Source organism: Oscarella lobularis, chromosome 17 (assembly GCF_947507565.1).
Source record: "Oscarella lobularis chromosome 17, ooOscLobu1.1, whole genome shotgun sequence".
NCBI classification, from domain to species: Eukaryota; Metazoa; Porifera; class Homoscleromorpha; order Homosclerophorida; family Oscarellidae; genus Oscarella; species Oscarella lobularis.
In genome coordinates, this window is record NC_089191.1 from 1 (window position 1) to 12,061 (window position 12,061).

Consider the following 12,061-nt stretch of genomic DNA (forward strand, 5'->3'; position numbering starts at 1 on the left):
GAGAAGACGGATCGACGCCAGGAAGAAGGAGGAGTAAGCCAAGGAACGATATCGTTAGGTATATGGTTATTTTACATTTATTAATCAATTTTAATTACTTTTACCTAGAGGAAAGCAATGGGAAGGAGAGAAAGCGCGCGGATCAAGGTTAAGGGTAATACTAGAATTAGGATTAAGGGTAGGATCAGGATTATTAGTAGGCTTAGGATTACGGGGGATTAGGAGGATTAGGATTAACGGGGTGGACGGAAACGGGCTAACCACCTAGGTATTTTATACCTCGTACTGGCGTACTCAAAGGTGTTAGAAACCGTTAGTCGTAGTATTGTTTGACAATCTTTCCGGAGTATTCCTGCTTTGTGTTTGCATTCATACAGGTAATTGCGGTTAGTGATGTTGGGTAAAATAAAAATCTAAAATTTCAGAAGTTAAGCTATAATTCTATGCCTTCATATCCTATTGAGAACGAAGGGCGATTGCCTTCGTTTTCTATAGAGAACGATGAACAAATGCCTTCGTTTTCTATAGAGAACGATGGACAATATCCTTCCTTTTCTATAGGGAACGATGGACAAATGACTTCGTTATCTATAGAGAACGATGGACCATATCCTCCTTTCTTTTCTATAGAGAACGGTGGACAAATGCCTTCGTTTTCTATAGAGAGCGAAGGACGATTGCCTTCGTTTTCTATAGACGATTGCCTTCGTTTTCCATAGAGAACGATGGACGATTGCCTTCGTTTTCTATAGAGAATGATGGAAGATTGCCTTCGTTTTCTATAGAGAATGATGGAAGATTTCCTTCGATTTCTATAGAGAACGATGGACAATATCCTTCCTTTTCTATAGAGAACGATGGACCATATCCTCCTTCCTTTTCTATAGAGATGGACAAATGCCTTCGTTTTCTATAGAGAGCGAAGGACGATTGCCTTCGTTTTCTATAGAGAACGATGGAGAATTTCTGTTCTGTTTTGTATGCTTGTCGTTGAAACGTTTTAGTATTTTAGACGTCTTCCTATTGTAGTTCTTTCTTCAGGGAATATTTGTTTTTTTAAATTACTCGTGGGATCATTGCATTATTTTTTCTATTGGTGCGTTCTCTTGTTTTTTCAGTGGCGTTCTCTTGTTTATTCAGAGTCTTATCTCTACTTGATTGCTATGTGTAAGAGATATTGCTCTAAGGCATGAGCTGGCATTTTTAAAACGTACGTCATCACCGTCACTACGATAAAAAGTGAATATATGTTTTCATTCATATGGCAGACAGATGTCAAAGAAAAGACAGCAAAATGGAAGATGACTTTATTTGCCTTACTTTGCATACGTAATGATTTTTTGATTAGCACTAGGCGCATAATACAATCACGCGCTCGCGTCTCACGTGGTCCTAGTTAGGCGCGTGGAAAGTAGATAGGGCGGCACACACAATAAAGTAGGAGAAGTCATGTCAAATTTTATTTCAATAAAGTCCCGGATGTAGATACAAAAATTAAACAGAGTTTGCCCTCTCCTCCATCCACCCCCTCGCCCCAAATGGGAGGCAAGGCCAGGTGGGCACCTGCTGTGAGTCAAAGGACTCGTGGGGTCACTCCATACTCCCCCGCGGAGGGTGAGCCCGTTTAACCTCCTGGCTCCGAGCCTTGGACTGTGAAAGTGGCAGCTGGGATGTCAGTCCACTCACAGGTGCAATTCCAAGGGGCGTCACTGATTTACCCGCCAGTGCTCTGCCTTAAGCGGAGAGGCAACTCTATAGCCTCTGCAGAGGTATGGCCTATTTATCGCTCTTGGCCACAGAGGGATGGCTGCGTCTGCCTCGTCTGATTGGAGGAACAACTACACGGCAAAACAATTGACAAAGGGGAAAACAAAGAAAAGTACCTGGCGTCGGCCAAAGTCTCGAGCAGATAAACGTCTGGAACAACTAAAGGCCTATTCGTCGCTCTTGGCCACAGAGGAATGGCTAGCATGAAATATAAGGTCTATGAGTAATTTTATTAGAAATAGAAAATTACACAAAGGAACTATGAGTAAACTTGGGATACCTCTATAGTTATTACTCTAAGCCTAGTCCTTATGGAAGACGTTTCGCGATGTAACTTCTTACCTCAACATCTGCATAGGGATCCGGATGGTCTTTGACATAGCTACACGCCCGAAGGATATTCTGTCGCGTTTTCGCGGCCCCAAGGGCCCGCTTGAAACAAGGGAAGATACACCTAAAAAATAAAAAACAATTTTATTTTTTGGTTGCTATGGCAACGATACTTTGGCTATCAACAACTCCGGGGTCAGAGAGACCAGATAAAAAATCTCGGCTCGATCCGACAAAGGGAAGGCACTTTGCCAACGTCGCAAAGATGTACAAAAAGCCAAAAAGTTTACGAGTAGAAATTTCACTCAAAAATTTGACCGACGGCCACCAAACCCTTTCGTCCCTTGCGTACCACCCAATAGAAATCCTCTCCAGGAAAAATCGCGAACGAATTCCTTCAGGGGACGGAGAAAATCGAAAAACAATTTCGAATTTTCTCGTTCGCGATCAAACGACTTAAAAATTGTGCCATTTCGCCACGAAACGTCGCACGACGACCGGACCACGACCAATCGAATCGCCAACGACGACTCTATAAGATTGGTTCAAAGCCATGTCGAAATTCGCGAATTTTCGACATAAAAACGTGTCAAATAAACAAACACGCCTTCTCGCGTGCGTCGAAATCACCCCACCTTTGCGACGCCGTCGTGCCTCAACGACGCCACGTACGGCGACGAACGTACCATCGATGGAAACCCTATATCATCTAGTTTTCGATTTTCGATTCGCCGACGGCATACGATACGCCGTTTGTCGTGGAGCGAGCGCGAAAGTTAAGGGCCACGCCCCCTTTTCGCACATCGAAATCGTCGCAAACGACTCGAAATACGCCACGGAATGCAGCTAAACGCTTCGTAACGTTTCGAAAACATGATTCCGCGTCGAAACGAAACGATTCCAGCGCATTTCGCAGGGCGCGTCGCACCTTGGCGACCCGACGCCTCGATTTCGATCGTTTCGCGCCATTGCGAACGGTCGAACGGGTTCTAAACTACTCAAGACTCACCTCTTTCACTCTTTTGACTTCGCTCAAGCTTCGAATCTGTCGTTTTGAGCCATTTTCCATTCATTCGTAACAAACGAGTCAAGCGCGCTAACGCACGCACGTGACTATGGTGGATTATATAAGTGACGTCAAAAAAAGTATTGAAAACAAAGATTTCAAACTATTTACAATCGATAATAGTGTAGCAGGGGTTTGCGAGGGTGTTCGAGGCAAAACGGTACACGTTAAGCGTTAAACGAGCCCGAATTCCACTCGACGGCAGCTCTACACAGTCTGTTCGCTCTAACTCGGTTCGCTTTGTACCTAACCCGATCCCTACCTTCTAAACCTTCACCCCAGTATCTGTCCACGCGGTTCTCGCTTTCCACGTGTCCGTTGCGCCTGTTATGACGACTGGAACGGCGCGTCGTTCGTATTCTCGAAAATTGTCCTAGGACAATTTTATAATTGTCCCAGAACAAATTGTCCCAAGGACAAATTGTCCCAAGGACAATTTTGAAAAGATCCTTTACTCATAATGAAGGTAGAACCTTCACTCCTAATGAAGGTACAGGGTTCTGCCGAGAATATTTTTAGTGTGGGAAGAAGGTATGGAAGGATAGATAAAATACGCAATTTTAAAAAAAGTCCGAGACAATTTTAAAAATCGTCAAAGACAATTTTAAAATGGTCCTAGGCAATTTAAAAAATTTCTTAAAACGATTTTTAAAATTGTCTTGGACCATTTTTAAAACTGTTTTGGCGATTTTTAAATTTTTTAAATTGTCTCAGGACAATTTTAGACTTGTCTTGGGACAATTTTTAGAATTGTCTGGGGACAATCTTTAGAAATGTCTTGAGATCTACGAATCTACGATCTACGAATCTACGATCTACAAATCTACAAATCTACGATCTATATTTACAATCTACAAATCTAACGATCTACAAATCTACAATCTACAAATCTACGATCTACAAATCTACGATCTACGATCTACGAATCTACAATCTACAAATCTACAAATCTACGATCTACGAATCTACGATCTACAATCTACAAATCTAACGATCTACAAATCTACAAATCTACAAATCTACAATCTACGATCTACAATCTACAAATCTACGATCTACAAATCTACAATCTACAAATCGAAGCTACAAATCTACAAAATCGAAGCTACGACTCTACAAATCTACGAATCTACAAATCTACAAATCTACAAATCGAAGCTACAAATCTACTACAAATCTACGATCTACGAATCTACGATCTACAAATGTACAAATCTACGATCTATATTTACAATCTACAAATCTAACGATCTACAAATCTACAATCTACAAATCTACGATCTACGAATCTACGATCTACGAATCTACAATCTACGAATCTAACGATCTACAAATCTACAATCTACAAATCTACGATCTACAAATCTACGATCTACGATCTACGATCTACGATCTACGAATCTACAATCTACAAATCTAAAAATCTACGATCTACGAATCTACGATCTACAATCTACAAATCTAACGATCTACAAATCTACAAATCTACAAATCTACAATCTACGATCTACAATCTACAAATCTACGATCTACAATCTATAATCTACAAATCTACGAATCTACGATCTACAAATCTACCATCTACAAATCTACAATCTACAAATCGAAGCTACAAATCTACAAAATCGAAGCTACGAATCTACAAATCTACGAATCTACAAATCTACAAATCTACAAATCGAAGCTACAAATCTACTACAAATCTACGATCTACGAATCTACGATCTACAAATGTACAAATCTACGATCTATATATACAATCTACAAATCTAACGATCTACAAATCTACAATCTACAAATCTACGATCTACGAATCTACGATCTACGAATCTACAATCTACGAATCTAACGATCTACAAATCTACAATCTACAAATCTACGATCTACAAATCTACGATCTACGATCTACGAATCTACAATCTACAAATCTAAAAATCTACGATCTACGAATCTACGATCTACAATCTACAAATCTAACGATCTACAAATCTACAAATCTACAAATCTACAATCTACGATCTACAATCTACAAATCTACGATCTACAATCTATAATCTACAAATCTACGAATCTACGATCTACAAATCTACGATCTACAAATCTACAATCTACAAATCGAAGCTACAAATCTACAAAATCGAAGCTACGAATCTACAAAAGTACGAATCTACAAATCTACAAATCTACAAATCGAAGCTACAAATCTACTACAAATCTACGATCTACGAATCTACAATCTACAAATCTACAATCTACGAATTTACGATCTACAATCTACAAATCTAAAAATCTACAATCTATAATCTACAAATCTACGAATCTACGATCTACAAATCTACGATCTATAATCTACAAATCGAAGCTACAAATCTACGAATCTACAAATCTACAAATCTACAAATCTACAAATCTACAAATATACAAATCGAAGCTACAAATCTACTACAAATCTACGATCTACGAATCTACAATCTACAAATCTACAATCTACGAATTTACGATCTACAATCTACAAATCTAAAAATCTACAATCTATAATCTACAAATCTACGAATCTACGATCTACAAATCTACGATCTATAATCTACAAATCGAAGCTACAAATCTACGAATCTACAAATCTACAAATCTACAAATCTACAAATCTACAAATCTACAAATCTACTACAAATCTACGATCTACGAATCTACGATCTACGAATCTACAATCTACAAATCTACAAATCTACGATCTACGAATCTACGATCTACGAATCTACAATCTACGAATCTACAAATCTACAATCTACAAATCTACAATCTACGTACCATCTAATTTTTCTTGGGACAATTTTTAAAATTGTCTTGGACCATTTATAAAATCGTCTTGGACCATTTTTAAAATTGTCTTGGACCATTTTAAAAATTGTCTTGGACGGTTGTTTTGGACGATGTACCCGGCAGTAATTATTGCAAGCTACGGGCTGTCATAACGTTATAGTAGTATGGGTCGGCGATAGGCGAGTAAGGGTCGGGGCCGACCCATGCCGACCCATGTGGGCAGAACCCTGAAGGTAGAACTTTTACTCGTTGTGAATGTAGAACCTTCACTCGTAGTAAAGGTAGAACCTTTACTCGTTGTGGAGGTAGAGCCTTTACTCGTAGTGTAGATAGAACCTTCACTAATATAGAAGGTAAAACCTTCCCTTGTTGTGAAGGTATAACCTTCACTCATAGTGAAGGTAGAACTTTCACTCCTAGTGAAGGCAGAACCTTCCCTCGAAGTGAAGGTAGAATCATCACTCTTTGTGAAGGTAGAACCTTCACTCCTAATGAAGGTAAAACTTGTACTACTAATGAAATTAGAACATTAACTACTAATGAATGATCTCTCCTAATGAAGGTAGAACCTTCACTCGTTGTGAAGGTAGAACTTTCACTCGCTGTGAAGGTACAACCTACACTCCTAGTGAAGGTAGAACTTTCACTTGTTGAGAATAAATACCGAATTAATTCCGAATAAATGCCGCATTAATTCCGAATAAATGCCGCATTAATTACGAATAAATTCTCCCCAAGACAAATTGTCCCCAGGTAAAATTGTCCCAGGAAAAATTGTCCCAGGACAAATTGTCCCAGGACAAATTGTACCAAGGACAAATTGTCCCGGGACAAATTGTCCCCAGGAAAAATTGTCCCCAGGACAAATTGTCCCCAGGAAAAATTGACCAGGACAAATTGTCCCAGGACAAATTGTCCCAGGACAAATTGTCCCAGGAGAAATTCTCCCCAGGACAAATTGTCCCAGAACAAATTGTCCCCAGGACAAATTGTCCTGGGGACAAATTGTCCCAGGACAAATTGTCCCAAGACAAATTGTCCCCAGCACAAATTGCCCCAGGATAAATTGTCTCAGGATAAAAGATTGTCCCAGGACAATTTGTCCAGGGGACAAATTGTCCGAGGACAAATTGTCCAGGGGACAAATTGTCCCAGGACAAATTGTCCCAGGACAAATTGTCCACAGAACAAATTGTCCCAGGACAAATTGTCTTAGGACAAATTGTCCCCAGGACAAATTGTCCCAGGACAAATTGTCCCCAGGACAAATTGTCCCAGGACAAATTGTCCCAGGACAAATTGTCCCCAGGACAAATTGTCCCAGGACAAATTGTCCCAGGACAAATTGTCCCCAGGACAAATTGTACCCAGGACAAATTGTCCCAGGAAAAATTGTCCCAGGACAAATTGACCCCAGGACAAATTGTCCCAGAAAAAATTGTCCCCAGGACAAATTGTCGCAGGACAATTTGTGCTGGGGACAAAATGTCCCAGGACAAATTGTCCTGGGACAATTTGTCCTGGGACAATTTGTCCTGGGACAAATTGTCTCAGGACAAATTGTCCCACGACAAATTGTCCCAGGACAAATTGTCCCAGGACAAATTGTCCCAGGACAAATTGTACCCAGGGCAAATTGTACCCAGGACAAATTGTCCCAGGACAAAATGTCCCAGGAGAAATTGTCCCCAGGACAAATTGTCCCAGAACAAATTCTCCCAAAAATTACAGCGAAATTACAGGGGGTTAGCCAACGGGTATCTCCTGTAATAAATTACAGCGAAATTACAGGGGGTTAGCCAACGGGTATCTCCTGTAATAAACTACAGCGAAATTACAGGGGCTAGCCAACGCGTCTCTCCTGTCATAAATTACAGCGAAATTATAGGGGGTTAGCCAACGGGTTTCTCCTGTAATAAATTAAAGCGAATTTACAGGGGCTAGCCAACAGGTATCTCCTGTAATAAATTACAGCGAATTTACAGGGGGTTAGCCAACGGGTTTCTCCTGTAATAAATTACAGCGAATTTACAGAGGCTAGCCAACGGGTATCTCCCGTAATAAATTACAGCGAAATTACAGGGGGTTAGCCAACGGGTCTCTCCTGTAATAAATTACAGCGAAATTACAGGGGCTAGCCAACGGGTCTCTCCTGTAATAAACTACAGCGAAATTACAGGGGTTAGCCAACGGGTCTCTCCTGTAATAAATTACAGCGAAATTATGGGGGGGTAGCCAACGGGTCTCTCCTGTAATAAATTACAGCGAAATTACAGAGGCTAGACAACGGGTCTCTCCTGTAATAAATTACAGCGAATTCACAGGGGGCTAGCCAACGGGTCTCTCCTGTAATAAATTACAGCGAAATTACAGGGTCTAGACAACAAGTCTCTCCTGTAAAAAATTACAGCCAAATTACAGGGGGTTAGCTAACGGGTCTCTCCTGTAATAAACTATAGCGAAATTACAGGGGCTAGCCAACGGGTCTCTCCTGTAAAAAATTACAGACAAATTACAGGGGGCTAGCCAACGGGTTTCCCTGTAAAAAATTACAGCGAAATTACAGGGGCTAGCCAACGGGTCTCTCCTGTAATAAACTACAGCGAAATTACAGGGGGTTAGCAAACGGGTCTCTCCTGTAATAGATTACAGTGAAATTACAGGGGGTTAGAGAAGGGGTCTCTCCTGTGATAAACTACAGCGAAATTACAGGGGCTACCCAACGGGTCTCTCCTGTAATAAATTACAGCGAAATTACAGGGGCTAGCCAACGGGTCTCTCCTGTGAGGACAAATTGACCCAGGAAAAATTGTCCGAGGACAAATTGTCCCCAGGACAAATTGTCCCAGGACAAATTGTCCAAGGACAAATTGTCCCCAGGATAAATTGTCCCCAAGACAAATTTTCCCAGGACAAATTGTCCTAGGACAAATTCTCCCAGGACAAATAGTCCCAGGACAAATTGTCCCTGGACAAATTGTCCCAGGACCAATTGTCCCCAGGACAAATAGTCCCAGGACAAATTGCCCTGGACAAATTGTCCCAGGACCAATTGTCCCCAGGACAAATTGTGCCAGGACAATTTGTCCTGGGGACAAATTGTGCCAGGACAATTTGTGCCAGGACAAATTGTCCCAGGACCAATTGTCCCCAGGACAAATAGTCCCAGGACAAATTGCCCTGGACAAATTGTCCCAGGACCAATTGTCCCCAGGACAAATTGTGCCAGGACAATTTGTCCTGGGGACAAATTGTGCCAGGACAATTTGTGCCAGGACAAATTGTCCCAGGACCAATTGTCCCCAGGACAAATAGTCCCAGGACAAATTGCCCTGGAAAAATTGTCCCAGGACCAATTGTCCCCAGGACAAATTGTGCCAGGACAATTTGTCCTGGGGACAAATTGTGCCAGGACAATTTGTGCCAGGACAATTTGTCCTGGGGACAAATTGTCCCAAGGACAATTTGTCCTGGGGACAAATTGTCCCAGGACAATTTGTCCCAGGACAAATTCTCCCCAGGAGAAATTCTCCCAGGACAAATAGTCCCAGGACAAATTGTCCCTGGACAAATTGTCCCAGGACAATTTGTCCTGGGGACAATTGTCCCCAGGACAACTCTACCTACATCACATACCTTTGCCCCCTCGAGAGTCATCCTTCCTTCTGATTGCCTTCCCTTCCTTTCCTCCCCTTCCCACACGCGTCCCTTGCTTATATCCTTCTTCCTTACATATATAAAGAAACAAATTAGAGACCCCTCAATAACTAAAACTCTACCTACATCACATACCTTTGCTCCATCCATAGCCATCGTTCCTTCTGATTGTTTTTCCTTCCTTTCCCTCCCCTCTCACTCGCGTCCCTTGCTTATATCCATCTTTCTTACGCTCTTACACATCTAAAGAAACGAATTAGAGACCCCCCAATAACTAAAACTCTACCTACATCACATACCATCGATCCCTTGATATTCCTTCTCTTCCCTGCCTGCTTGTTCCTCTTCTCCCTCGCGCCCCATCTCCTTGTCATTGTTCCTCCCATCCCTATGCCCCTAAGAAAACTAATTAGAAATATGTAACACAATTAGGAACCATTATATACCTATCAGTATTGACTCTGCCCTAACATTGCCCGTATACACATTAACAAAGCCACACAACTCATAAACAATTGCACGGCACTTATCTGACATCCTCCAGAAACCCCCTGTTTACAAAAAGGGAGAAGGCAAAAGGCACAGGAGAAGGCAAAAGGCAAAGGGAGAAGGCAAAAGGCAAAGGGAGAAGGCAAAAGGCAAAGGGAGAAGGAAAAAGGCAAAGGGAGAAGGCAAAAGGCAAAGGGAAAAGGGAAAAGGCAAAGGGAGAAGGCAAAAGGCAAAGGGAGAAGGCAAAAGGCAAAGGGAAAAGGCAAAAGGCAAAGGGAGAAGGCAAAAGGCAAAGGGAGAAGGAAAAAGGCAAAGGGAGAAGGCAAAAGGCAAAGGAGAAAGCAAAAGGCAAAGGGAGAAGGCAAAAGGCAAAGGGAAAAGGCAAAAGGCAAAGGAGAAGGCAAAAGGCAAAGGAGAAGGCAAAAGGCAAAGGGAAAAGGCAAAGGAGAAAGCAAAAGGCAAAGGGAGAAGGCAAAAGGCATAGGAGAAGGACAAATTGTCCCCAGGACAAATTGTCGCCAAATTCCAAACCACAATGCTCTACGATGAAGGGAAAGACGTCTACGAGACGTTCGAAACGAGTCCGAAACGCAAAAGTTGGATTTAGCGAAATTTTGACCAAATTTCGATCGCACGCGAAAAAAACCTTTTCGCGCCTTTCAGCCATCCCAAATCCTCCTCAAAAAACCGAAAAACGGCTGCAGAAACGACTGCACGGCGCAGAAAATCGAAGGACAAAAATCGATTTTCCAATTCGCGACTCGTTTCGCGAAAAAGCGCACAACTCTGCAAGGAGACGTCGCACGAACACCGCACCGGTGCCATTCGATTCGTCGTGGTCTGACAAATAAAACCTGGTACCACGTTTACCAATTTTCGCCAATTTTTGACATAAAATTAAGCGAAACCAACAATACGCCTACGCGCGTACACCGTAAACGACACCACCTTAACCGTGCCGCCACTCCGCGACGGCGCATCGTACGACGATAAGCGGCACTTCGATCGAGAGGGCATATGGTGCAGTTTACAAATTGCCGCCACTCGACGGCATCCGAGTCGCCGTTTGCCGTAGAGCACGTGCGAAAGAAAGGGAACACGCCCCCTTTTACGGACACATTAATTCGGCAAAAACGACGCCGAAAGCGACGCTTCGCGTCGCAAAACGTTCTAAACCGTCTCGAATCCTTCGTTTCGAAGCCATTCGAAACGAAAAATTCACTATTCGAAGCTCGCGCCACAACTTGGCGACGCGACGCGTTCGTACGCGCGCTCCGCGGGCGACGAACGCTCTAAAACTTCTTCGTAACTATCTACTACTTACATTTTGACGTCGCTCGGACCTTCGCATCGTAGAAAACGAGCCAGAAACAGTGTTTCTTCGAAAGGGGACGCGCGCGCTAACATAAGCACGTGACCTCACGGGTTTAACAATGTGACGTCATAAATAAACTATTACAAATCGGGGTTTCAAATTGCTACGCCTATAGAATGGCACGGCAACACGTACAGAGCGGTTTCGCGAAGATTGGACGAGTGTAATTTGTCCCCAGGACAAACTGTCCACGGACAAATTGTCCCAGGAAAAATTGTCCCCAGGACAAATTGTCCCAGGACAAATTGTCCCAGGACAAATTGACCCAGGAAAAATTGTCCCAGGACAAATTGTCCACAGGACAAATTCTCCCAGGACAAATTGTCGCAGGACAAATTGTGCCAGGACAAATTGTCCCAGGACAAATTGTGCCAGGACAATTTGTCCCAAGAAAAATTGTCCCAAGGAAAAATTGTCCCAAAACAAATTGTCCCAGGACAAAATTGTCCCCAGGACAAATTGTCCCAGGACAAATTGTCCCCAGGACAAATTGTCCCCAGGACAAATTGTCCCAGGACAAATTGTCCCCAGCACAAATTGTCCCAAGGAGAAATTGT

At 42.4% G+C, this 12,061-nt stretch overlaps 3 long non-coding RNA genes across 4 annotated transcripts; 1 reads left to right on the top strand and 2 right to left on the bottom strand.

The window, feature by feature from the left end:
• On the top strand, nucleotides 1-1,499 carry LOC136197155 (uncharacterized). The gene is made up of 4 exons (XR_010672453.1): nucleotides 1-58; nucleotides 109-154; nucleotides 1,119-1,210; nucleotides 1,269-1,499. It is a non-coding gene; the product is annotated as an uncharacterized lncRNA (long non-coding RNA).
• LOC136197156 (uncharacterized) lies at nucleotides 1,432-3,747 on the bottom strand. 2 transcript variants are annotated; one of them, XR_010672454.1, is made up of 3 exons: nucleotides 3,107-3,747; nucleotides 2,110-2,797; nucleotides 1,432-1,984 (listed from the first exon to the last, which is right to left on the bottom strand). It is a non-coding gene; the product is annotated as an uncharacterized lncRNA (long non-coding RNA). The 2 variants fall into 2 exon arrangements; XR_010672455.1 differs by having other exon boundaries at nucleotides 1,433-1,984; nucleotides 2,110-2,629; nucleotides 2,733-3,741.
• A 5,638-nt stretch (nucleotides 3,748-9,385) lies between these two features.
• LOC136197157 (uncharacterized) lies at nucleotides 9,386-11,399 on the bottom strand. The gene is made up of 4 exons (XR_010672456.1): nucleotides 10,087-11,399; nucleotides 9,940-10,036; nucleotides 9,776-9,883; nucleotides 9,386-9,710 (listed from the first exon to the last, which is right to left on the bottom strand). It is a non-coding gene; the product is annotated as an uncharacterized lncRNA (long non-coding RNA).
• Between the last annotated feature and the right edge of the window lie 662 nt (nucleotides 11,400-12,061).